We start from the raw sequence: 14,618 nt of genomic DNA, 5'->3' as shown, positions 1-14,618 counted from the left end.
ACCGTGTGAGCCTGCAGCTAGGATTCAAGGTATAAAGTTTACCTCCAGTCTCTGGTGTCAGCTGATGGGACTACTGCTCCCATTAGCAGCCGCCTGCTGCCGCTAATAACAGAGGAGGAGCTGCTGATGGGAGTATTCATCATCAGGTGCCTGTACTATAAATAAGTAATTTCAAAAAATGGCGTGGATTCCCTTATATTTTTGGCAATGAGCCAAGCAACTCTTAGCTGTCAGCTTTAGCAAAGCTGGTTATCAAGAATAGAGGGGTCCCCATGCTGTATTCTTAAAAAATTTAAATAAATAATTTTAAAAAATGGCATGTCCCCCTCATTTTTGACAACCAGCCAAGCTAAAGCAGACAGCTGGGGTTGTTATTCTCAGGCTGGTAAGAGACCTTTGATATTGCCCCCAGCCTAAGAAAAGCAGCCTGCAGCCACACAGAAAAGGTGCAAATAGATGCGTCAATTCTGGCGCTTTGCCAGGCTCTTCCCACTTGCCCTCTAGCCGTGGCAAGTGGGGTTAATATTTGTTGGGTTGATGTTACCTTTGTATTGTCAGGTGACATCAAGCCCACGGCTTAGTAATGGAGAGGCATCTATAAAACACCTATCCATTACTAAATTACTAATCCTATAGTTGAATGGTAAATAAACAGACAGCCAGAACAAAAGCCTTTTATTTGAAATAAAACAAAACACACTTTTCCATTTTTACTTAAAAATAACAAGCACAGTTATACTCATCTAACGCTCATTCCATTGAAGCCCTCGCTTCCTGTATTAAAATAAAAAACAACAATATCCCTCACCTGTCCATTGTTCTGTCCCATACTGTGATCTATGCCTCTGGGATAAACAGTTTTCAACCTGGACGGTGCCAAGATGTGTCCGTCCAGGCTGAGAATCACTGGGGAATGAGCAGCTGCGAGCACAGCATCAGTGATTAGCGGTGACATCATCAAGGTTACTGCCGGTCACTGAGGCTGCGTTCCCTGCCGGGTTAAACTGCAGCGATGTTGGTGAGATATCTGACCAGCGATGATGGTTTTGCTACCAATCAGAAGCAGTGTTTGCCGCGCTGTCATGCACATGACAGCGTGACAAACACCTGGTATTTGGGGGGCCAAATCCGCCCAGTAATACGGACTTCCTGGTGAAGTCCGTGTTCAGTGTCCATGCCCAAACAGTGTTCGGTAGGAATGCCAAACTTTACTAATCGGGTTCGCTCATCTCTAATCATGGGTGATCATGCATGTAACAGGACAATGGATAGTGTTGCTCCTATTGCATTTGGCAACATGCATGGAGAATCAAAGAAGACCCCTGTGGGATAGATACACAATAATGTGGCTACATTGCTCTCTAGTGTTATAATGCCCAGTGGAATTATTTTAATCTCTCTGTAACTTACATATTTTAATGTACTTATCTTTCAGTTGCACTTATTTTTACAAAAATGAATTGCTTTACGCAATGCCAGTTGTCAAGACATCAATACAATACATTTTCATCACATTCAGTAATCAAAGAGAAGCATTAGCAGGACAATTTATTACGGTATTTGCGCTGGATACCTGGCTTAAAACACCTCAGTAAGTTGCAATATTTTTGTTTACATGCCACTCCCAGTTAGGTATGCCAATTCTTTAGAGGCATAAATCCGGAAAATAACTAGTACAGTTCTGTCAACTTAACACTCAGGGTAACAGATGTACTTAATTCATTAAGTGCCGCTTAATAAATTAGGTGTACTATACTCCAGTAAGCCACTTTATTAACACTGGCATGGGCAATGTCAGTCTTAATGAATCTGCCTCTAAATGTGTATACTTTTTATATATGGGAGCCTAGGTGTGATAAATAGCCAACAGATAGGATTCATTGGACAGATACTGTATATATTACTGATTTATTATATGTGATACTGGTTCTGTACTGACCAAACTGAGCCAAACTTTCTTCTCATTCTTTGTTCTGGAATCCTTTGCATTCCCTATATGCTGCAGAATGTTGCTGAAATGCAAAAGATTAGATTCTTGAAAATACACTGCAAAAAATATGGCAAAATAAAGCTAGGCTTATGCCACATTTTTTCATCTTGCTAAAATATTCTTGTTTTGCTACCATGAAGATAAAAAGTTAATGAAACTGGATAATTATTCTATGGCATACAGTTGCTATACATTAGCAATAGAAAAAATCCTGAATTGTAGATATCCTGCTGTTCAATAGCACATGAAATGAGTAATGATGAGCGAGCATGCTGAGTACTGCTCGATACTTGATCGAGTATAGGAGTGCTCGGGTGCCATGTTTTTAAACAGGCAATAAATATGCGGTGGTTGACTTTAGTGCTTTTCATTTGGCATCATTTGGCACTAAAGGGTGTTTAAGCTGGTTTTAGCTGAATAAAGTCACTGAGGCAACATTCTCAGTTGGGCTGAACTGCGGTAACCTCAGCACCGTGGGAAAAAGTAAGTGATGAGGTCACCGCAGTTCATGCTCAGTGACTTCATCACAGATCACGGTGAGAAATTCTCAAGGTGATCTGCTCGGAAGTCACTGAGTTGAACTTAGTAACTTTTTTCCACAGTGCTGAGGTCACTGCAGTTCAGCTTGGCTGAGAAGTCAGCCTCAGTGACCAGCAGTAACCTCGATGATGTCACTGCTAGTCACTGATGCTGCTCTCACAGCAGCTCTTTCACCAGTGGTTCTCAGCCTGGACGGTCGCATCTTGGCACCATCCAAGTTGAAAACTATTAACCCCCCATACATGGATTATGGAGTGGGACAGAATGACGGACAGGTGAGGGAAATGGCTGTTTTTTATTTTTGTTTTATTACAGGAGATGAAAGATTCAGTGGAATTAGGAGTTAGGTGAGTATAACTTTGTTTGTTATTTTTAAACAAAATGGAAAACTGTGCTTTGCTTTATTTCTAATAAAGGACTTTATATTTGCTTTGTCTTTATTTACAATGTGACTATAGGATTAGTAATAGATGGGTATCTTATCTCATTACTAATCCGTGGACTTGATTTCACTGAACAATACAAAGGTGACATCAACTCCACAAATATGAATTCCACTTTCCACCATTACAGACCAAGTGGGAAGAGCCAGACAAAGCGCTACTATTTTTAGGCTAGGGGGGCTGTATCAATGGCCCCTTGAAAGCCTGAGAATACCAGCCCTGAGCTGTCAGCTTTAGCAAGGCTGGTCATCAAAAATGGGGGGGACCCCACACCATTTTTAAAAATATTTATTTTAAATAATTTAAAATACAGCTTGGGGTCCCCCTTTTCTTGATAACCAACCTTGCTAAAGCTGACAGCTGAGGGTTGCAGCCTCCAGCTGTAAGTTTTGCCTGGCTGGTTATCAAAAATACAGGGAAAACCACACCGTTTTTTTCATTAGTTTATTTATAGCGCAGGTGTCACAAGGGTTACCGCAACAGTGTGGAGACAGAAGACCACAGCATCTGATTGCTCCTACTCCTGCGCTGAGAAGAAGCACTTCTTCATTTTATCTGTGTTTATTTTTTTTATTTCTGGCAGAACGGGTTAATAGGCCATATTGGAAATCCCTGTGCTCAAAGCTGAGCTCAGTTAGCCACTCCTTTCCCCTTTATAATCTGGGCTCTGTTACAAATCCTTGCCAGAGGAAGCATTTGCTGCATGGCTAACAGAGGGAGAGGAGTTAAAATGAGGAGAGTTGGAGGAGTAATCTGTGACTGTTGCTTGGTTTGTATGTGTGGTAACTCCCTATCCTTCTCTATTTTGGTTTATTCCCCTACCTCAATGCCCCGTGCATTCCTTTGTTATACGTGAGTGAATATTTTGTATGCCTGAAGTTTTCTGGTAATCCTTGTTTGTGTTGCCTTGTTTGTCGGGTTGGTGTACAGTAGCGCCCCTCTTCCCTGGGTGGGGGAAGAGAACAGACGGAGGGCTAACTCAAAAGATAAGGAAAGAGTGGAGGCCTCGCAACTTCACCTTCAGAAGTATCCTGGGGAGTAGGGCAAGCTGGGGCGCCCCCTAGTGTTAGGGACAGGGAAGGAGCCCCTGGTCCCGGGTCACCCAACAGCTGTGTCATGACATTTGCTCTGACCGTAACCATTTTTTCTGATTGATTACAGATCCAATCATTGCTCTGACAGAACAACTGCTGCAGCTCAGTCTGAAGGTGGCAGATTTACACATGGTGGTTTTACAGTACCCCGATACGTCTGGTGCGGGACTCCCATCTCCCAAGAAAGCCATAGTGGAACCCAAGATCGCTTTGCCTGAATGACAAATTCTCTGGAGAGCGTGACAAGATTGCTGTGTTTCATGGTTCCTGTAAACTGTACTTCAGGTTATGTCCAGTTTCCTCAGCTACAGAGGAGCAATGTATGGGATAGTAATCTCGCTCCTCAAGGGGGACACTCAAGCATGGGCATTTTCTCTCCCATCTGACTCTGTCTCTTCAGACCTTACATATGATGACCCCAATCGCGTCTCTTTAGCTGAGTCCACACTGTGCCAACTTCAGCAAGGAGACTGGCTGGCAGAGGAATATTGCTCTGTGCTCCAGAGGAGAGCCACAGACACCATGTGGAATGACCCTGCACTCCGTAGTCAGTTCTGTGAGGGACTCCCAGTAAGGGTGAAAGATGCCTTAGCTCTGTAAGAGACTCCTGATTCCCCTGAAGCAGCCTTGTCTCTGGTGATCTGCATTGATCACCATCTTCGCCAAAGACATAGGGAGTCACCTCTGTGATTGGGAGGTCCGGGGTCAAAGGAGGTCAGCATTGAGCCTACTGAGGAACCCATGCAGGTGGGGGTGGCACCTCACTCTAGTAAACTACCTTTTGTCCAGCATAAGGGGTGAGTGTGTTTCAATTGTGGTAAAAAGGGCCATTTTGTGAGCACGTTTCATTCCGAAACATTGGCAAACAACTGCCAGGAAAACTAGGTGGCCCGGGTTGCGGGTAAGTTAGCAACCCGGGTGTCCTTATCACCTCCGTGGGTAGGACACAATTTTTCCTACCAGCTGAATCCACCTGGGTGGGTTTAAGGTGGACATGTCTGCATTTCTGAACAGTAGGGCAGGGTTTAATTTGATCAATGCTAGGTTGGTACAGGTCCAAGGCCTCATCCAACATACTCTGTCCAGAAACATACCCATAATCCCCATTGACTCCACTCCCTTGAGACAGGGGCATTTTATTCTAGTCTTCCGAGACTTACAGCTTCAGGTGGGGGGCATGCAGACTGGGGTATTAAACTATGTGCTTCAGAGTCTGCCCTCGCCTGTGGTACTGGGACTTCCTTGGCTAGCTCTGCATGATCCTGTAGTAGATTGGCAAACTCAGAAAGTAGTGAAGAGGAGTTGGAATTGTCAAGGACACTGCTTGGGTACCTGGTTTGCTAGGGTGGATACCCAGTCTGTGCCTAGTTACCTGTCAGATTTTATGGATGTGTTCTTGGAGCATGGGTGCCAAGAACTCTCTCCTCATAGTCCTTATGATTACGCCATTAATCTCGTTCCCGGTGCCAAGCTGCCCAAGAGCAGACTCTCTAATATCTCTGGTCCAGAGAGACAGGCCATGAAAGGACTTCATCATGGAAAGCCTGGCTAAAGGTCATATCAGACCAACCTCATTCCCTATTGCTGTAGGGTTCCTTTTTGTAGAGAAAAAAGATGGGGGTTACGCCCTTTCCTGGATTTCCGTGAACTCAATATGATCACTGTCCATGATCCTTATCGGCTCCCTCTCATTCCAGACCTCTTTAATTAAATTGCAGGGGGAAAATGGTTCTCTATGATTGAGTTCAGAGGGCATATAATCTCATCGGCATTAAAGAGGGGGATGAGAGGAAAACTGTGTTCAATACGCCCGAGGGACAATTTGAGAATCTGGTGATGCATTTTGGGTTGACGAAAGCACCCACCATCTTTCAACACTTTATAAATTACATCTTTAGTTACCTGGTAGGCAGATTCATAGTTATCTATCTGGATGGCATAATAATTTATTCACCTTACCTTGAGTCCCACCAGGTGCATGTCAGGCAGGTCTTACGTATACTGCGAGACAATAAATCATATGTCAAACCCGAGAAGTTGAGGACATACCATTCCGAGGATATGTGTTGTCTTCCACTGGTTTTCGCATGGATCCGGTGAAAGTCTGGGTGGTATTGGATTGGGATCGTCCTGAGGATTTGAAGTTGTTACAAAGGTTTTTAGGTTTTGCCAACTACTACCATAAATTCATACATAGACAAAAACACGGAGGAAAAATTCCACTTCAACATATTTAGAAAACAATATACAAAAGATTTATTAAGTAATCAATACAAATACAAATATGTAAAATACAAAACATGGGTGTATTGTTAATACCGCCATATAGCAGAAGACACATAGGAGGAAACGTGGCAATGACCAAGTCAGGGGGGGAGTTCACATATACACCTTTTGGGTGGCAGCGTCAACTCAGAAAGTAAAGAGAATGTACGACCAAATACAATCACTACGTCTAACTCACATGGCACAAGTAGCCCAAAGTGCAAAGGTCATATCTTCATAGGCACATATAATTGCTGCTTACCCATTATGGATCAGGTGTGTTCTCCCCACCTCACTCGGTCCCCCCGGACGCGCGTTTCGCGTGGCTTTTTCAACAGGGTGTATCCATAGTGTGTCTCATTGTGTTTAAATATCATAGACCCGGAAGTAGAATCGGTGACGCCGGCGCATGCGCAGTAGCGTCCAGAGTGCATCGTTCAATAGGGCCATCACAGTGGGGAGTGTATGAGAGGCGGAGCTCCACCTTCCAAGCACAAGAAGTGTAGCACTCCCCACTTGTAAGTGATAGGTCCACAAGAAGATGACTACAATGGACGACACCGGGCATGCGCACCACCAATTCTCAATAAAAAGCCGGGTTTTGCTGCGGCGTCATCACCAGTGCGTAGCCATGGACGACTAATAAAAACTAAAAAGAAAAACACCCCCTAAGCAAGTCCTCTCTCCGTGTATGTCTGGCCCTTCCATACCCTGCCCTAATGCTACGATGACTGTATCCTCGTGCCCTAAACCGTTCCGTGAGGATGGTGGACTGTCTCTCAATCAGACCCTAGGGGCTTAAAAGTGAGAGGGATAGATTTAATACATGGAGGTGTCAGGGGTGGCAATCTGACCAAGTTACTCGCACAGTGCGAGTGCAAGTGGATTGTCACCCTTGACACCCTTGCCCCTAAGGGACTTAATGAGCAGCTCAGCTTCGCTCCTTTTCTGTGAGAGTCCCGTAGGTTCTCTGTTGTGTTCGTTACATTACTTGGCTCCAAAAGTATACTTCCATAATTTTTCCGGCTTTGTTCTGACATGCAGCGATATAATAGGGATGTAATATGGAAAATATTCCATGACCTTTGACCTGGCTGTCCTCTCTTGGGTGACTCTTTCACCATTCGCTTTTAATATTTTTTTGTATTTACTGTCTTGTTGTGTGTTTTTCTTTTTAGTTTTTATTAGTCGTCCATGGCTACGCACTGGTGATGACGCCGCAGCAAAACCCGGTGAACGTTTCGGAACCTGAAGAGAAGGAGTGTCCTTTACATATTGCCTATATGTTGTCTACATATATATATTTTTTATACGTGGTCTACGTTTTTTCATGAGTTTGCACTTTATGTGGTTTTTATATGCTAACATTATTTTTTAGTGAATGTTTGTATGAGTTGCTAGTATGCTTATATGATTTGGTCTAGTTTAGGGGTTGGGGGTCATTAGTTATTCACTAAGTTTCACTTGACATCCCTGCGTCTTTCAAGAATGTGCAGGATCATATAGCAATTTTAACCTTGTTGGTTTATATCTTAGCACCGTGAGAGGACCCTTTGACATTGAATATGTACTTTGGGACTGTAAGCGACAACTAACACATAGTACAATTTATTCCCCAGTGTGTTGTGGGGTCTGTTTTATTACATATACACGGAATCACATATATGCTTCACACGCATGATATATGTTTTGTTCACATATTTATATGTATGTTATTGTTTCTTTTTGTATTTTGTCTTTTTATTATAGCGCTCCTTTTTTCTTCTTCTTTTTCTTCTTCTTTTTCTGTTATTGTTTCTATGTAACTGTACACACTTTAAACATATGAGGTGCGTTACTATTTTCTGCACCTTTTTAGCATCCCGCTTTTTCACTCTATTGGGGACGTTTCTAATCTATCTAGCGTTCCGGTTTACGTATATTTCGAGACGCTGCGGCGTTCTGTTTTTTGAGCGATCTTAATTTTATCACTAAAAAAATGGCTGTAGCCAGGGCTTTTTATTGAGAATTGATGGTGCGCATGCCCGGTGTCGTCCATTGTAGTCATCTTCTTGTGGACCTATCACTTACAAGTGGGGAGTGCTACACTTCTTGTGCTTGGGAGGTGGAGCTCCGCCTCTCATACACTCCCCACTGTGATGGCCCTATTGAACGATGCACTCTGGACGCTACTGCGCATGCGCCGGCGTCACCGATTCTACTTCCGGGTCTATGATATTTAAACACAATGAGACACACTATGGATACACCCTGTTGAAAAAGCCACGCGAAACGCGCGTCCGGGGGGACCGAGTGAGGTGGGGAGAACACACCTGATCCATAATGGGTAAGCAGCAATTATATGTGCCTATGAAGATATGACCTTTGCACTTTGGGCTACTTGTGCCATGTGAGTTAGACGTAGTGATTGTATTTGGTCGTACATTCTCTTTACTTTCTGAGTTGACGCTGCCACCCAAAAGGTGTATATGTGAACTCCCCCCCTGACTTGGTCATTGCCACGTTTCCTCCTATGTGTCTTCTGCTATATGGCGGTATTAACAATACACCCATGTTTTGTATTTTACATATTTGTATTTGTATTGATTACTTAATAAATCTTTTGTATATTGTTTTCTAAATATGTTGAAGTGGACTTTTTTCCTCCGTGTTTTTGTCTATGTATTGGTTTGGAGTAGTCCCAGAAGGGCACCCGAGGAGTGCCTAGAGAGAGTTGGTACTTACCACTCAGTTATACAGAGTATATTGGTGCTTCATGACTGTAATATTAAATACCATAAATTCATACAGAACTTTTCAGTAGTAGCCAAACCTCTTACAGATATGAGCAGGAAGGGGATGGACTTCTCCAAGTGGTCCAGTCCTGCTAGGGAGGCATTCGATATGTTGAAGAGGTGTTTTTCTTCTGCATCGATCCTTATATAGCCTGACTTCTCACAGCCTTTTATCGTTGAGGTCGATGTGTCTGAGGTGAGAGTGGGGGCTGTATTGTCGCAGGGTGCATCTCCTGGTGAAAGGGCTTTTGAAGAGTGGCATCATTTTTTGAAGGGAGCGGTTCACCCAGTTATGGTAATCACGGATCATAAGAATCTGGTATATCTGGAATCGGCAAAACATATAACACTTCGACAGGCAAGATGGATATTGTTCTTTACCAGGTTTAACTTTTTTGTCACATATAGGCTGGGGAACAAAAACATTAAGGCAGATGGCTTATCTCATTGCTATCTTGGGGAGGAGATAAGTGTGAACCAGTACCTATTCTTCAAAAAGGGGTGGTTATGGCATCTATATGCTCCGATCATCGGAAAAGAGGTTGTTGATGATCAGGTGGGCACCCATGCTGCCTGTCTACTTGGTAAACTGTTCATGTTAATCTCTGCATTAGAGTCCTTAGCGAACATTACGATTCAGTGTTGGCCGGACACCCTGATAATAAAGCCACCACATATCTTCTTACTTGGCATTTTTGGTTGCCATGTGTTCATCAGGATGTCCGGGAGTATATAGCCATCTGCAGTGTCTGTGCGCGCTGTAAGACGTCTCATATTCGCCTGTAAGGGGGCTCTCCAACCGTTAGAGATTCCCAGTGACTTGTCAATTGATTTTATGATGGATCTTCCCGTGTTGTAAGGGAATACTGTAATACTGGTGGTGGTAGATAGATTCAGTAAAATGTCTCATTTTATCGCTTTACCAGCTTTACCAGATGCCAAATCCTTGGTGCAAGTTTTCGTCAAGTCTGTTTGGGACATTCTCATTTATGCTAAGAAATGTATATTTGTATCTAAAAACCTTAAACATCTGAAATCTAGCAGTAATGTGAAACTTTAAACTTATCCAGTGCGCAGACAACAATGCTCCTACCTGTGAAGCATAGTATTCATCTTTTTTAGTCTACCTCTGTCTACCTCTAACTTTTGCAGCAATTTTTATTTCAAGATATATAGAAAAAAATATTTGACTGATCATGTGGAAATATATATATATATGTATATATACATATATATATATATATATATATATATATATATATATATATATATATATCTATATACAATGTAAAAATCATGCTGTTTAGAGTTTAAAATTATTTGAAGTCAAAGAACATAGCTAATTTGAATGTTGAGACCAATTAGTCTAATTGGAAACGTTGACTCACTTTTTGAAACATTAACTAATTAAGATGCTCTGTTATTTGTGTAGAAGCTGTAATTCATTTATTATAACTTTGTAATATTTACTGGTCTATCTATTTGATCTAATTTTTTCAGCTCTTTTTTTGGGGGGGATGCCAGCCCTCAGATGTCAGCTGCATTATTTCAATTGAAAATGATCTTTTTGATAATGGCTCACCTTGTTATTTCTCATAATTTTTTCATAGTGTGATGTATATTGGGATTGTTAACATAAAAGATGGCATTCATTTGATCAACCTAACTGTAAGTAAACATTAATTGATCATAACATTTAATACAGCTGAAAAACGAGGATTTTACCAGTGACACACAACTGACAGATTGACGACTGGAGTATATATTATTTACAATACATTTGTACAGTCTAGTGACCCAGTAGAGTAGCTACCAGGGGGTAAAGGTTGATGTTGCCTCCGGCCCCAGGCTCAGAGGGATTTACCCAGAGCTAAGGTACCCTTAACTATATCGGCAAGTTGTGCACGCCAATATTGTTATGGTCTGCGGTAGAGCAGGGAGACACAATCTCCCTTCATTATCTGTTGATGCAGAGGCAGGCTGGGCTAGAGGGGCATACCCCCTAGGACACTGGGCGTCAGCACTGTACCTGTATGCTGCCTTCGGCATGCAGCAGATATGCCCACATTGCACGCCATATGGTTGTGTCTGTTGAAGAGATGTCAGGACACGCAATGATGATTCTTCCCCCAGAGAGGACAGGAGACATTATTTCTCATAATTTTTCATAGTGTGATGTATATTGGGATTGTTGACATAAAAGATGTAAGTAACAGTTCAGGCTGCAGGTGCCTGAATCCAGGCTAGAGGTGTCTGTACTGGACAATAAGGAAATGGCAGGACGCTGCTCACCTCCTGACAAGTCCCGGAGGATTTTTGTCTTGTATCTGTTCTGCTATAAAGCACAGTAGATTTATAGTGGCTGTTTGAACTTTTAAACAGATAGGTGTCTGTCAGTGCAAATCGCCGGAGCATCACCCGATCTGTAAAGGACTTCAAAGGACCACCACATCAAAACCCTGTCATGAGCAGCCCAATCTCCAGACCTGAACCCCATTGAAAACCTCTGGAATGTAATCTAGAGGATGATGGATAGTCACAAGCCATCAAACAAAGAAGAGCTGCCTACATTTTTGCACCAGAAGCAGTGTGAAAGACTGGTGGAAAGCATGCCAAGACGCATGAAAGCTGTGATTAAAAGTCATGGTTATTCCACAAAATATTGAGTTCTGAACTCTTCCTGAGTTAAAACATTAGTATTGTTGTTGCTAAATGATTATGAACTTATTTTCTTTGCATTATTTGAGGTCTGAATTCACTGTGTTGTTGTTTGTTTGTTTTTTTTTTTGACCATTTATCCTTTTCAGAAAAAAATACAAAATTTATTGCTTGGAAATTCGGAGACATGTTGTCAGAAGTTTATAGACTAAAAGAACAATTTACATTTTACTCAAAAATATACCTATAAAGAGAAAAATCAGACAAACTGAACATTTTCAATAAAAACATCCCACAATGGATACTAATGTATAAGATCTCCCACACATGCTCATAATCATGTGTTTTCTAGCAGAACGTTTAAGGAGATCACATGACATATATGAGGACACTCCACCTACATATCACATAAACTCAAAGAAAAACGGAGTACAAGTCCACTTTACGAAATGTATAAATTACTTTTTATTAATCGAAACAAACATCCGATGTATAATAAAATCACACTAAACATCAAATATATAGACTGGACAGTGAGGAGAGCTAGGAAAAACACTGAAAAAAGTCACTACGATAGTATCCCCAAATTACTTCTGCTAATTTTGACTAGTAAAGTGCTAGTAGTGCATTGTAACGGCAGAGGGAGAAGACCCAGACTGGCCACTATATTAAGTTTACAGGGATCCCCTTATAGAGTCTATTTCAAGTTGGTACCATACCATGCCTGGCTAGGTCCCTCTTACCCATTATAGCAGAGACGCAGGGAACACCACCGGAGCCCCAACGCGCGTTTCGCGTCGGCTTCGTCAGGGGGCGGTGCAGTGCATTGAGTTAGACTGGTTTTTATTGTCCCTAATTACGGCGCATGTCGCATGTTGATCACGCCGGGAATTGCATCGCGTTCGGCGCCCAACATGGCGCCGCGGTCCACGGTCGCGTACATGTGATGCCACTGAACCGCAGACGTCACTAAAAGGCGCCGCCCACAATGCCCCGAAGTACGGACCACAACGGACATGCGCACTAGGGAAAAAGCTGCCAGATACTTCCAGCAACAATACCGCAAAGGTATCTACTCATTATGGTTGGTGCTATGCGGCGATATGTTGTATGCATACCTCAATACGCAGTATGCAATCCCCCAATAGATTGGCATGTGATAAACAAAATAAACGTCTGTACATAAGTAAAAAAGAGAAGGAAAGGAAGAAGTGAAAACAGAGGAATCAACTACAATTATAATAAAGTGAAATTACCAAGTAAAGGAAACATATATAATACACATATGATAAATATATATCCCACTATACATATTAATGTGAAAAAAACCCATAAATCTAGATCATTACAAACACCATATACAGTAATCAAAAAAAGTGCTCTTTATATATATTGCCAAACAGAGGGATTTCAGTTCTCCATAGACCGCACAGCCCATAATGTCCGCGGCCTAATAAAATGACCCCTAGCAGAAATCGGCGTCATATCTGGATCCAACATATTCACTCCGGACACCTCAGAATATTTGCACAAATGCGATGGAAGGCAAGATCATGACTAAATGACAAAAATAATAAAAAATAAATAAATAACAATAAATAAATAAATAATTAAAAAAATATATCTATATTAATAACTTTGTGTCTCCTGAATTTTGTATATGTTCTCTTTTAATTGTGTGTTGTGTATTGTGTTATTTATTTTTTTTAAATTATTTTTGTCATTTAGTCATGATCTTGCCTTCCATCGCATTTGTGCAAATATTCTGAGGTGTCCGGAGTGAATATGTTGGATCCAGATATGACGCCGATTTCTGCTAGGGGTCGTTTTATTAGGCCGCGGACATTATGGGCTGTGCGGTCTATGGAGAACTGAAATCCCTCTGTTTGGCAATATATATAAAGAGCACTTTTTTTGATTACTGTATATGGTGTTTGTAATGATCTAGATTTATGGGTTTTTTTCACATTAATATGTATAGTGGGATATATATTTATCATATGTGTATTATATATGTTTCCTTTACTTGGTAATTTCACTTTATTATAATTGTAGTTGATTCCTCCGTTTTCACTTCTTCCTTTCCTTCTCTTTTTTACTTATGTACACACGTTTATTTTGTTTATCACATGCCAATCTATTGGGAGATTGCATACTGCGTATTGAGGTATGCATACAACATATCGCCGCATAGCACCAACCATAATGAGTAGATACCTTTGCGGTATTGTTGCTGGAAGTATCTGGCAGCTTTTTCCCTAGTGCGCATGTCCGTTGTGGTCCGTACTTCGGGGCATTGTGGGCGGCGCCTTTTAGTGACGTCTGCGGTTCAGTGGCATCACATGTACGCGACTGTGGACCGCGGCGCCATGTTGGGCGCCGAACGCGATGCAATTCCCGGCGTGATCAACATGCGACATGCGCCGTAATTAGGGACACATGGATCCGGATTCCGGATACAATAAAAACCAGTCTACCTCAATGCACTGCACCGCCCTTTGACGAAGCCGACGCGAAACGCGCGTTGGGGCTCCGGTGGTGTTCCCTGCGTCTCTGCTATAATGGGTAAGAGGGACCTAGCCAGGCATGGTATGGTACCAACTTGAAATAGACTCTATAAGGGGATCCCTGTAAACTTAATATAGTGGCCAGTCTGGGTCTTCTCCCTCTGCTGTTACAATGCACTACTAGCACTTTACTAGTCAAAATTAGCAGAAGTAATTTGGGGATACTATCGTAGTGACTTTTTTCAGTGTTTTTCCTAGCTCTCCTCACTGTCCAGTCTATATATTTGATGTTTAGTGTGATTTCATTATACATCGGATGTTTGTTTCGATTAATAAAAAGTAATTTA

At 42.0% G+C, this 14,618-nt stretch overlaps 1 long non-coding RNA gene across 1 annotated transcript in view; it reads left to right on the top strand.

The window, feature by feature from the left end:
- The window catches only part of LOC143781101 (uncharacterized), a 149,574-nt gene extending 138,800 nt beyond the window's left edge, over positions 1–10,774 (top strand). The window contains exon 3 of the long non-coding RNA XR_013216555.1: positions 10,717–10,774. This is a non-coding gene — a long non-coding RNA (uncharacterized LOC143781101). The remainder of the gene's footprint in view (positions 1–10,716) is intronic.
- The last annotated feature ends 3,844 nt before the right edge of the window (positions 10,775–14,618 follow it).

Source organism: Ranitomeya variabilis, chromosome 6 (genome assembly GCF_051348905.1).
Source record: "Ranitomeya variabilis isolate aRanVar5 chromosome 6, aRanVar5.hap1, whole genome shotgun sequence".
In the NCBI taxonomy this organism is placed as follows: Eukaryota; Metazoa; Chordata; class Amphibia; order Anura; family Dendrobatidae; genus Ranitomeya; species Ranitomeya variabilis.
Note: the sequence above shows the minus strand (reverse complement) of the source record. Positions and strands in the feature narration are given on the sequence as shown.